The sequence below is a fragment of the Melospiza melodia genome, chromosome 6 (genome assembly GCF_035770615.1).
Source record: "Melospiza melodia melodia isolate bMelMel2 chromosome 6, bMelMel2.pri, whole genome shotgun sequence".
In the NCBI taxonomy this organism is placed as follows: Eukaryota; Metazoa; Chordata; class Aves; order Passeriformes; family Passerellidae; genus Melospiza; species Melospiza melodia.
The window spans coordinates 57410672-57420491 of NC_086199.1; the positions used below are offsets into that span (position 1 = coordinate 57410672).

Below are 9820 nucleotides of genomic sequence, written 5' to 3' on the forward strand. Positions count from 1 at the left end.
AAAACCAAAACAAAACAAAAACCACTCTCAACAACAATCTAGCAGCAAAAGGACTTTTATCCAGTGCAGCAGTGAGGGAGGCAGTCCATGCAGACAGCTGCAGAGTTCTGAGTCTGAGCAGAACTAATGGCTTAAGGGGTGAGTAGCTACTTTGGAAGGAAAATAAATCCAATGCCAGATACATTCAAGGGCTGCAGAAGCAATAGTTTTTGTTTAAATTGTTTCACAGTGTTTGTTACTGTAGCATGGTTATCAACTCACACACTGAAAACAGCTGAAGGAACTGCTGCACACAGAACCATGGCTACAACTTTCCTGTTCCAAAGGATCTGGACAATCACATAACGTCACAAAAGATCTCAGCAGCAATGCAGCCTGTTTCTCCCAATTCCAGCTCCTTTCAATGGTCACTTCCAACATAGCCTTTTCTCAAGCCTCTGTCCTTCCACTAAGTTCCTTATCCCCAGCTCCATCCCTTCTCCTTGTACCAATTTTCTCCTTCAGTCCTAGATACCAAATTTCCAGGACATGCCTCTAATCCCATCCTTCTTGTCAGAATAATATAAAATAATTCCATGCCCACACCAACTCCTTCTGCAAGCAGTCTCCAAGTCTTCTCTTGGTGCTGCTCTGCTCTGTGACCCCCTCACACCCCTGTCTATCCCTTCCATTCCTCTCTGTGTCACCAGCTCATGCTCAGACCCACCTGGGAACTACATCCCCCACAAGAGACTGGAGCACTGGGGCCCCCCCAAACACCTGCCCCAGCTGTGACTCCCTCTGCAGGGACACAGCAGCTCTGCTCTGACACTGCTGTGCAGGGAAGAGAGCCCTCAGCCAAAGTGACTGAGATGTGCTGCTCTTCCAGGCTTTCCTCTTCCTCCCCACTGGAGAACACTGACTAGCCAGACAGGGCACGAAGGACAGATGCAGGAAGGAAGGATAGATGCAGGAAGGAAGGACAGATGCAGAGCTGCCTGTGTTGCAGAGAGAAGAGTCAATCTGTCAGAGGTAATGATGCCACAATGTCACCTGGTGAGAGTAATCAAATACAGGAACAAATTGCCAAGCCAGGTATGGACTCTCCATCCTTGTAGAGGTTCAAAGCCCCTTGACACAGCCCTGAGCAACCTGGGCAAATGGGACTTGCTCTGATCAAGCCTGAGCCAGATAAGTTTCTCAAAGTCCTTCTAACTTGATCTGCTCTCTGGTAGTCTTTTCAATCATGCATTCATCTACAACAGCATCACCTTGCTGTTCATGTATCATCTACCCTGCAAAATCTACTCTCTTAAAATTTTATAATTTGCTTTTTCAAAAGCAGTTGGTTTTCACCAAACTCAAATCTCTTCCTTGCCTCCACTTCAGTCACTCTCTTCAGCTTCCATCAAATTTGTCTCCACCATTTTTTCAATCTGAATCTCACCAGCTTCTTTCCCTAATTCATCATTGCTTTTATTCCTCTGCATTTGTGTCAGTTAGCTTTTTTCTTTCAATCTCCTGTCTGCCACGAGTTCTGTCAATAAAAATCTAGGAGAGATTTCCTTTACCCACTTCAAATACAGCAGCTCATTAGTTAAAGGCAGGTAAAGTAACCATTTTTAGGAAAAGCCAGGATCCCTGGGGTGGAGCCTACATAGCAGCTTGGCAAGATTGACACACGTGAGTCTGCTCCATCTCAAGAGCTGTCTTACAGAAAAGACAAGTCCAGGCTCAGTCACCAAGCACTCACTGAAGTGAAAAGTTGTGAGCTGACTTTGTGAACTCTTGCAGATCTTCACAGATCCCAGGCAAGCTGCAACTGTCAATTTGCAAAGGCACATCAATGACGATATCTGGGCAGACTTTCACAAGGACACTAACGTATCCTGCATTCCTGACATGATTAGTCACCAAAACATGTCTATGGTATCCATGCAGAGAAAACCTTACCATTCTTTTAGATGGTTCAAACACTTCTCAAAAAATCAGCCTGAGGCAAAAAAAAATTTGGCAGAAAATCTCTGAACTGAAGAGTGTGTCCAAGCACAGGCAGCCACCTCCTCTCTAGCACTGATCCATGCCTTAAACAGCATCCAGCACGACACAGAGGTGCAAACTCTTATTAAAAAAAAAAAAAACAAAAAAAAAAAACAAAAAAAAAACAAGCCACCACCCCCTGCAAATTATCTGAACAGAAAAAAAATAGGCACACATTAAATTCTCCACACTTGGAAACCAAAGGAATGTGAGGAGGGAAAGGATGGTTAAAAACAAATAATTTTTTTCAAGAAGTTGCCCATCTACCAGAGCACCTCCTGTAATTTTTCCTCCACCAACACTCAAACAAATACAATTTTCTGGGAGCTATCACTTGTTTAGGAGAAAAGATGCAATGTTAGAAGAAAGGCTTTTATGTAAACTCAACGTAGCAGCTGGAAACAGGAATCTCCACTAAAAACTAGGAATCAGCAACTAAAAAAACAGCAGGTGGGATTCAGGCAACTGAAAAACAAGGGGAGAGCTGGCAGAGGGCAAGGCAGAGGCCATGGCTGCTCTGGAGCAGAAAGGGAGTTTGGGACACTTGGGAGCTCCAGCAGGTGAGAGAAGAGCCCACTGTGGCTGGAAAAAAGCAGAAATTAGCAATTTAAAGAATAACTACCACTGGACTGCTGGACAAAGGAAAAATCCTGCAGAGACAGTAGCAGAAACTCCTTAGAGAGACAAAGATGATGCTTAATGGAAGGAGGATGATTAACGGGAAATAGAATAAAGTTTGTAATAGCAGGCATGGAAGAAAATTTACTGTTACAAATAGAAACTTAGAATGCGCAAACTGGGAAAGAATGACAGGAAAAAAGCTACTCTAGACATTCACCAACCTTGTGATTGTTCACTCCCCTCATGCAGACAGCACTGAGAAGTTTGAAATAATATGCATTTATTTCATTTGAAAGGAAACATCATTTTTATTTTAATACACTTCTAAATAATGTACAAAACCATTGTAATTTTATAAAACTTATAAAAACAGCAAAAAAAAACAATCAAGAAGGGTAATATGGCAAATAATACATAGCCTCATAATAGTGAAACTTTTATTAAAGAATTTAAGAAAAGTGTATTCCTACGTTTGACAAAACTGGATCCCAAAATCAATTAAAGTATGTCCGCAGTGTAACATTATGAAGATTTTTCTGAATTAAATACTGCCTACCTTAGGGTCCTTGTCAACTGATATGATTGCAAACAGCAGTAATTTCACAAAACTAGTATGAGCAACAAATGTGTGAAAATGGAAAAATAGTACCTATAATTTACAATCTGGTTAAATACACTTCAATTGACAATTCCTGTGTTACAGCCTCCTGAGTCTCAGTGCAAAAGAAAGTCTGACAGACTGGAAAACTAACTATTCCACACAAAGCTTTTTCAGGCAACCCAAGAAGACTTTTAGCATTTCTTCCCCCACTAATTACATAAAGTCACTTGTCATCTTTAAGCTCAGAAATAGACACAGGAGTACTAAGACTCTTTTTACAATCTTACCTCTGCTCCCCTACGTAGCTGCATGATCATCTTTTCCAGTATTAAGCAGAAATCTGTAACAGGGTCAGAAATTAAATCTAGATCCTGTGGGTGCTTTGAGCAAACACGTCAGGAGACATGGATTTCCTTCTTCATCAACAGCCCTTACCTTTTCCAGGATTTTACTGCACTGAAAAATTGGAGTTTGTGCTGTTGTCAGTCAGACTGACTTTCAGTAAACACAACAACTTCTTAATTGCTATGTACTTTCTCACATAATCTCAATTTCTTTTACTGTATTTTCTACAGTCTCTTATAAAGGCAAAACATAATTAAATAGCAATTTCCACCACATTAATCACCCCCAGTATAAAATGGAAACAAGGCTGAAATACAGAATATAAACCTCTCCTACAGAATCTGGTAACATCAGCTGGATTCAGGTAATTTCATAGCAAATTACACAATCACTTTCTAATTTCCTACATGGTAAAGAAGTGTTGTGAATAGTAAATAACAGTCCCTAAATCTGGCCTGCAGAAAAACCTGACCAAGAGTGAGAGCACTGTCAACTGCACAAGCACAACATACACACCCTGAAGCAGTCAAACTCAAGGCTCCTTTTTATTCTTTTTACAGTATTTCCATGTTTCTGTTCCACAAGAAATACATCCTAAATAATAATGCAGTTCAAGACTAATTCACTGCCACAGTGTTTGGTATTTCTTCAGAAACAAAAAATAAATGCAGGACCAAATTTATCATTGCTTTAACCACACATCAGTCTGACTTAAGTGTGATCAGTGGAAACCACATTTAGCCTGACAAAATTACCTCATGTTCCAGCAGTCTTTTACCCCCAAAAGCCATTTCCATACAGTTTATAGAGCAAATGCTATCTACAAATTGTGACTGTTGAAAGTATGGTCTGATATCAATGCTTGCATTTTATAGATATAAAAAGAAAATTGGATTAACCAGTGCAAATAAAGAATATTTACAAATCCTTACTCTAACTAATGAGATTATGTGTGTGTATTTTCATTCTGTGGGAATGTGAAGGTTGCTATTATTTTTGAAGGTATGGCATTTAAACACAGGAAGATTTAGAAAGTCACCCACCAACAAGTCCTACACATGTGAGAACACTCAGGCTGATCCCAAATATGACTTCTAACTTCACACATTTCTTGAATATATCAGAGAAGAAATTACTGTTTAATGAAAGGAGGCCAGAGTAGTTCCAGCAGCACTGAGCTGTCAGCAGTGCTGACAGAAGCTGAATTCCTTCTGCAGCTCTGGGACAAGCAGCTCACAGCAAACACCCAGTTCCATGACCACATCTGCCCTGCGTGCCCCATTCCCGCAGCACGGCTTCCTGAGCCAGAGGTCTGAAACACATTTGGGAGTTGCCAACAGAGACAATTCCAAAAATCCTGCATGGAAGCCGACAAGCCATTGAGACTCACACAGCACTGTTTGCAGAGGTACAGACACCAGGGTTCCCAACCTTTTATATTAAGTACAAAAAAACCATATTAATGCAGCTGGTCAATGAGCAACATTCTAATGACTTGGTTATTATTAGCTGTAGTAGTACACAGCAGCAGCAGTCCGGCTTGAGGAAGAGCCACCCATATAATCTGTCCCAAACACCAGATTCCAGCATGCCTGAAACATCCCTGATCATTAGGAATGCTGGGGCTGTGTGCACGGAATGCCTTGCAGACCTACTGCAAATGCAACTGCAGAACTCACCTACCCAAACTGCCCATCAAGTTTCTCTCCATGCAGGTGGTATTTCTTGTTCATTTCTTCTCTCCTGGCCAAACTTGTATTATCAGTGCTCAGACATACCTTCCTTTCTAAAGAATCTCAAACCCATTTCTTTATTGCAGACTGACTGGTAATAAATTACTTGTGTGTGTTTTAATAGGCAAAAAAGGTTTGGGTAACTAATCATAATATGCGCACTCAGAAAAAAAGCTGAATGGTAGGTGAGCTGATTTTCTGAAAAAACTCAGAACATGATTAACAAAGATGAAAAAAAACCCAATCCTAAATAATTTTACAGCACAAATTGATTCTCACCCTGGAAGTATAAATGGAAACAGATTTAATGCCCCTAATAGATGAATCAGTGTGTTTCTAAAACTACAGGCTTTTGGTTTGTTTTTACCATCAAGTGTATATATAGCTAAAATACATATGCAGAAGGCATCCAGCCGATGCATGTCACAATGGCATCTCAGTTACTCCTAGAACTGAGCAGTGATGCCTATTTACACAAAAAATATATATGTTAACTTCTGAAACACTTCATAGGGCTACTTATCCCTTAAATCATAAAACCTCCAGTTATATCGGTGTTTATTTAAAACTGGGAACATCTAGTGATTAGATGTACAGTTAAGGGCTAAAAATCTGAAAGAAACTGAGACCTACTATTTCTATTGTTTTACTTTCATGCCAAACAGACTCCTAACTTTTTAACTGTCAAGCAACCACAAAAGTCTCTTAATTACATCACCAAAACAAATGAATCCTGGCCATGCCCTTTCAAATCCTGCAAATCCACTGAGACTACCAACAAAGAAAGGAATTTTGAGTGGGTTGCTTTGTGTGGCTATGAGTTAATTAGCAATCTGGTAAGTGCATTACAGATGTATCAGCATTAGCCACGACAGTTAATGGCAGTGCTTTAGCACAGGCTTGTATTTCAGGAGCTAAAGGGACAGCCTGCTGGATTGCCAAAGCCAGATTACAAACAGAAATTGGAACGCAGGACATTGAAATACATCCTACAAAACTCTGTGCAGCACCACGTTAACTATGTATGAATACACTTAAAATATGAGCAAACCAACTAACTTGCAAATACAGACCCATCTTCCAATTCTAATCTGTCATCAGAAATGAAGACCAAGAGTATAAAGCATGTAACACAATTTTCTGCTCAAGTGTGTACAGAGGGAAATATTCTGCAGACATTAAATACAGATCGAAGTAAGCCTTATGTAGTTTTAAGTGTAACTCTGATGTCAACCTTGAAAATTGCAAAACCTGCCGGAACTGTAAATTCCCTTTGAAACTGAAAATTTCATTTATTTAACAAGTGTTATCTTGGTGGACCAAAGTACAATCCCACTATACAATTAAAAATCAGCCATGTAGCCCAGAACATTTAAGTCACTGGAAGCATCTACTAATTTAGCCCAATTTGGTTTGGAGTAACTGATCAATGATCCCTGGGGCACAGAGGAGGAGAAGCAAAATCATAATCCCTTCAGTAAATACAACTAAGATGAAGTTACACTTAGGTACAGGCAAAACCCCATAAACGCCAGGGTGCCGAGATGGGTCCCCGGGCTTCCTTCCCCTCCTGCCTAGCAATGGTGTCCATGGGGAGACACCTGGCTCAGACGCGCTCTCCAGGCTCAGAACAAGAGCTGCGCACACCTCGGGTTACAGGAATTTGCACTTCAGAGCTCAGCTCCTGGGTTCAAGAGGATCCATAGGTTCGGATCTTTGTGTATCTTAGGGATCCATAAGCTAAACAGAAACTTTCCCCCGATCTCTTGGGATCTTTTGTGATACAAGCCACAGGAACAGACTGCTCAATTCACTGTCGTTACCAGGTGCGCTAATGTCCCCGCACAGAGGAGATAAAACCCCAAGCTGTCCCCACTTGATGCTGAGCAAAAAGCACCGCTGGTGAGCTGCAGAGATGTGGCAGCAACACGGGAAAAGGCAGCGAGCATCCAGGCAAGGCTGGCCCGGGTGCTGGGCTATGAACACACACAAGGCAGAAGAGTTACAGGACACATCATGGCCAAGGAAGCAGGCACAAGCCAAAACGCAGACAGGAAAATAGTAACTACAAGAGCACCAAGATGGGTCCCACCCTCCTCATGAATATTTGCATTCTGGCCATTGTAAGGCCTGGAACTGGAAGAATTGCCCTGATTATCTGTGTGTGTAGAAACCCATCCAAACTAATCCAAGCCCTTTGGAAGACAATTGGCCTCACAGGTGCCTGCTAACGACTCCCCAAACGCAACAGTGCTTCTCAAGGACCCCACCTACGCTGAGCATGTGTGAACGCCAAACTCTTCAGGTGAAGATCATGAGCAACAGCAAGGGAAGAGCAATATCCCGTAGGGCAAATGAAGCCATCCTGACCAAACTACAGCCGAGGAACCCTCGTCCTTATTATTATCCCTGCGCCCATCCCACAGAGCTGCAGGGAGGGGAGCAGCCAGCGCTTGGAGCTGGCCACTGCTCCAACTCCTGGCAAGTCCCTTCTCCTGGATGGCACAGATCAGCAAAACGTCCACCGAGCTGAAGCAGCACACGACTGGAGATATTCTAAAGAATAAACTAATTTACAGCCTAATTTTGGCACCTATTACCAGGGACTATTCATCACTTGACTATCTGTGCCTGTCTCCTGAGAAAAGCATTAAAAGCTACACGAGAACGAAGACAGAGTGAAGTCAGTGTGACTTTCTACCTCAAGTTCTTTTACACTAATATAAAACAAAATTACCCTTCCTCAGATAGGAAGGAAATATTAATTACAACGAGAATAGTTTAAATAAATTATTAAATCAATTTGAAATACACTTCTCAAAACTCTTTCAAAATGTTTATTTTTACATCTCATTTAAGCTGCAATCCATCACCAAAGCAATCATCTATTATTTGACCACATATTCCAGAGGTTCCTTTTCTACAGTGATACAGACAAATCGCTTTTGACACAAACACAGCTTGAAAGCTCAAGGCATTAATGCAAAATACAAAGAAACGAGCCATGAAAACACGGCTACACCGTACTCTGCCATTCTAAAAGCCGTACGGCAAACGCACAAAGCTAACTATCTATTATGTGTATGTTAAAAACCTGCCAGTTTAGCATAATCTAATTTCATTTTTCAGGTACCTAGAAGTTACAACAGAAATATCCGGTATATAGTCTGCAAAGACAGCTGATAGACAATATTTGATGCACACTGTCGATAAAACAAGAAGAAATGTCTGAATGACTGGAAGGTTGCAGTTCCTATGTCACTGGACTAGAAATAACATTCCTTACAAATACTGATATCACTCTGCATATGATGGCAAATGCAATTCTCTAATAGTTCAAAATGAAACCTTAAAAAATTTAAAACTTAAACAGAGCTGCTCAACCTAGCCTTGTTTTAACAGAAAAATTAAACTTGCACGGGAGTCACGTAATTTTTTCAGCGTGAAAAAGCACCACAAATAAGGCCTTATCAGAAAACAAAATAAAAATCTTTGCGTTATTGTAGGCCATTATTATAGAGGAGCAGCTTCTCGTTATCCCGTTCTATTAGAAGTTCTAGAGGAGAAAAAAAAAAAAAAAAAACATGACGGGAACGAGAGCAATAAAAAAAAAAAAAAAAAGGAAAGAAAAAGGCGGAGATGCTTTTGCATTGTGGCGAGGTGATGCAGTAGAGCAGCAGGGTTTGAGGAGGCCGGCGGCGCCAGGAGCCCTCCCGTGAGAGAGCGGCCAGGCCGCGCCGCAGCCCCGCGGCTCGGGCGGGCACAGCGGATTCGCCGCCGGAGCCTGCGCGGGCCCGGCCAGGGCTGCTAATGCCGCTCGGCGGCCGACGGCATGGAAATACCACCTTCAGAAAATAAGAGCAACAAAAAACATGTATTTAAAGAATAGGGGGAAAAAATCCAAAAAGCCAAACAACGGGGAAAATGCAAAAATTGATGAGCCCCCCCGATTGAGGCACAGCGGGCGGGGGGCCCGGAGCGTCCCGGCCCGCGCCCCCCTGGCCCCCCGCCCGTGACGCAGCGCCGAGCGGGCCCGGGGGGGCGGCCCGGGGGACCCCCGCGGGCCCGGCGGGCGGGGAGGGGCCGGGCGGGCCCCGCGGAGCGGCTTTATCGCCGCGGCTCTGCCGCTCGCCTCGGTGCCGCCCGCGCCCCGCTGCCCCTGCCTGCCTCCCCGAGCACCGCCGGCGGGCGCGGCGGGCGCGGCGCGGCGGCCCCGTCCGGAGATGGCGGAGGGAGCATAAGGCACACTGGGTAAAAGCACATTTATATACGAACCTCGCCGAGAAATTTTCCAACAATTCCTCCGTCCGACCACCATGCACCAGGACAGGAAACGGCCGCTCGGCGCCGCCCGCCCGCCCGGCACCGCCCCGCGCCCCGCGGGCGGGGCCCGGCCGCCCGGGTTCCGCCGCTCCCATTGGCCGCACCGCGCGCGCCGCCGCCGCCGCCGCCCGCCATTGGCCGCCTGCGGGCCGCGCGCCGGTGCCCATTGGCCGCGCGC

The 9820-nt window shown here is 43.8% G+C and overlaps 1 protein-coding gene across 2 annotated transcripts in view; it reads right to left on the bottom strand.

Annotated features, from left to right (window-relative positions):
- Positions 1-9679, bottom strand: part of ZNF143 (zinc finger protein 143) — a 38104-nt gene extending 28425 nt beyond the window's left edge. For both annotated transcript variants that reach the window (XM_063158489.1, XM_063158487.1), the window contains exon 1: positions 9595-9679. The gene's annotated coding sequence lies outside the window, so the exon portion shown is untranslated. The remainder of the gene's footprint in view (positions 1-9594) is intronic.
- Between the last annotated feature and the right edge of the window lie 141 nt (positions 9680-9820).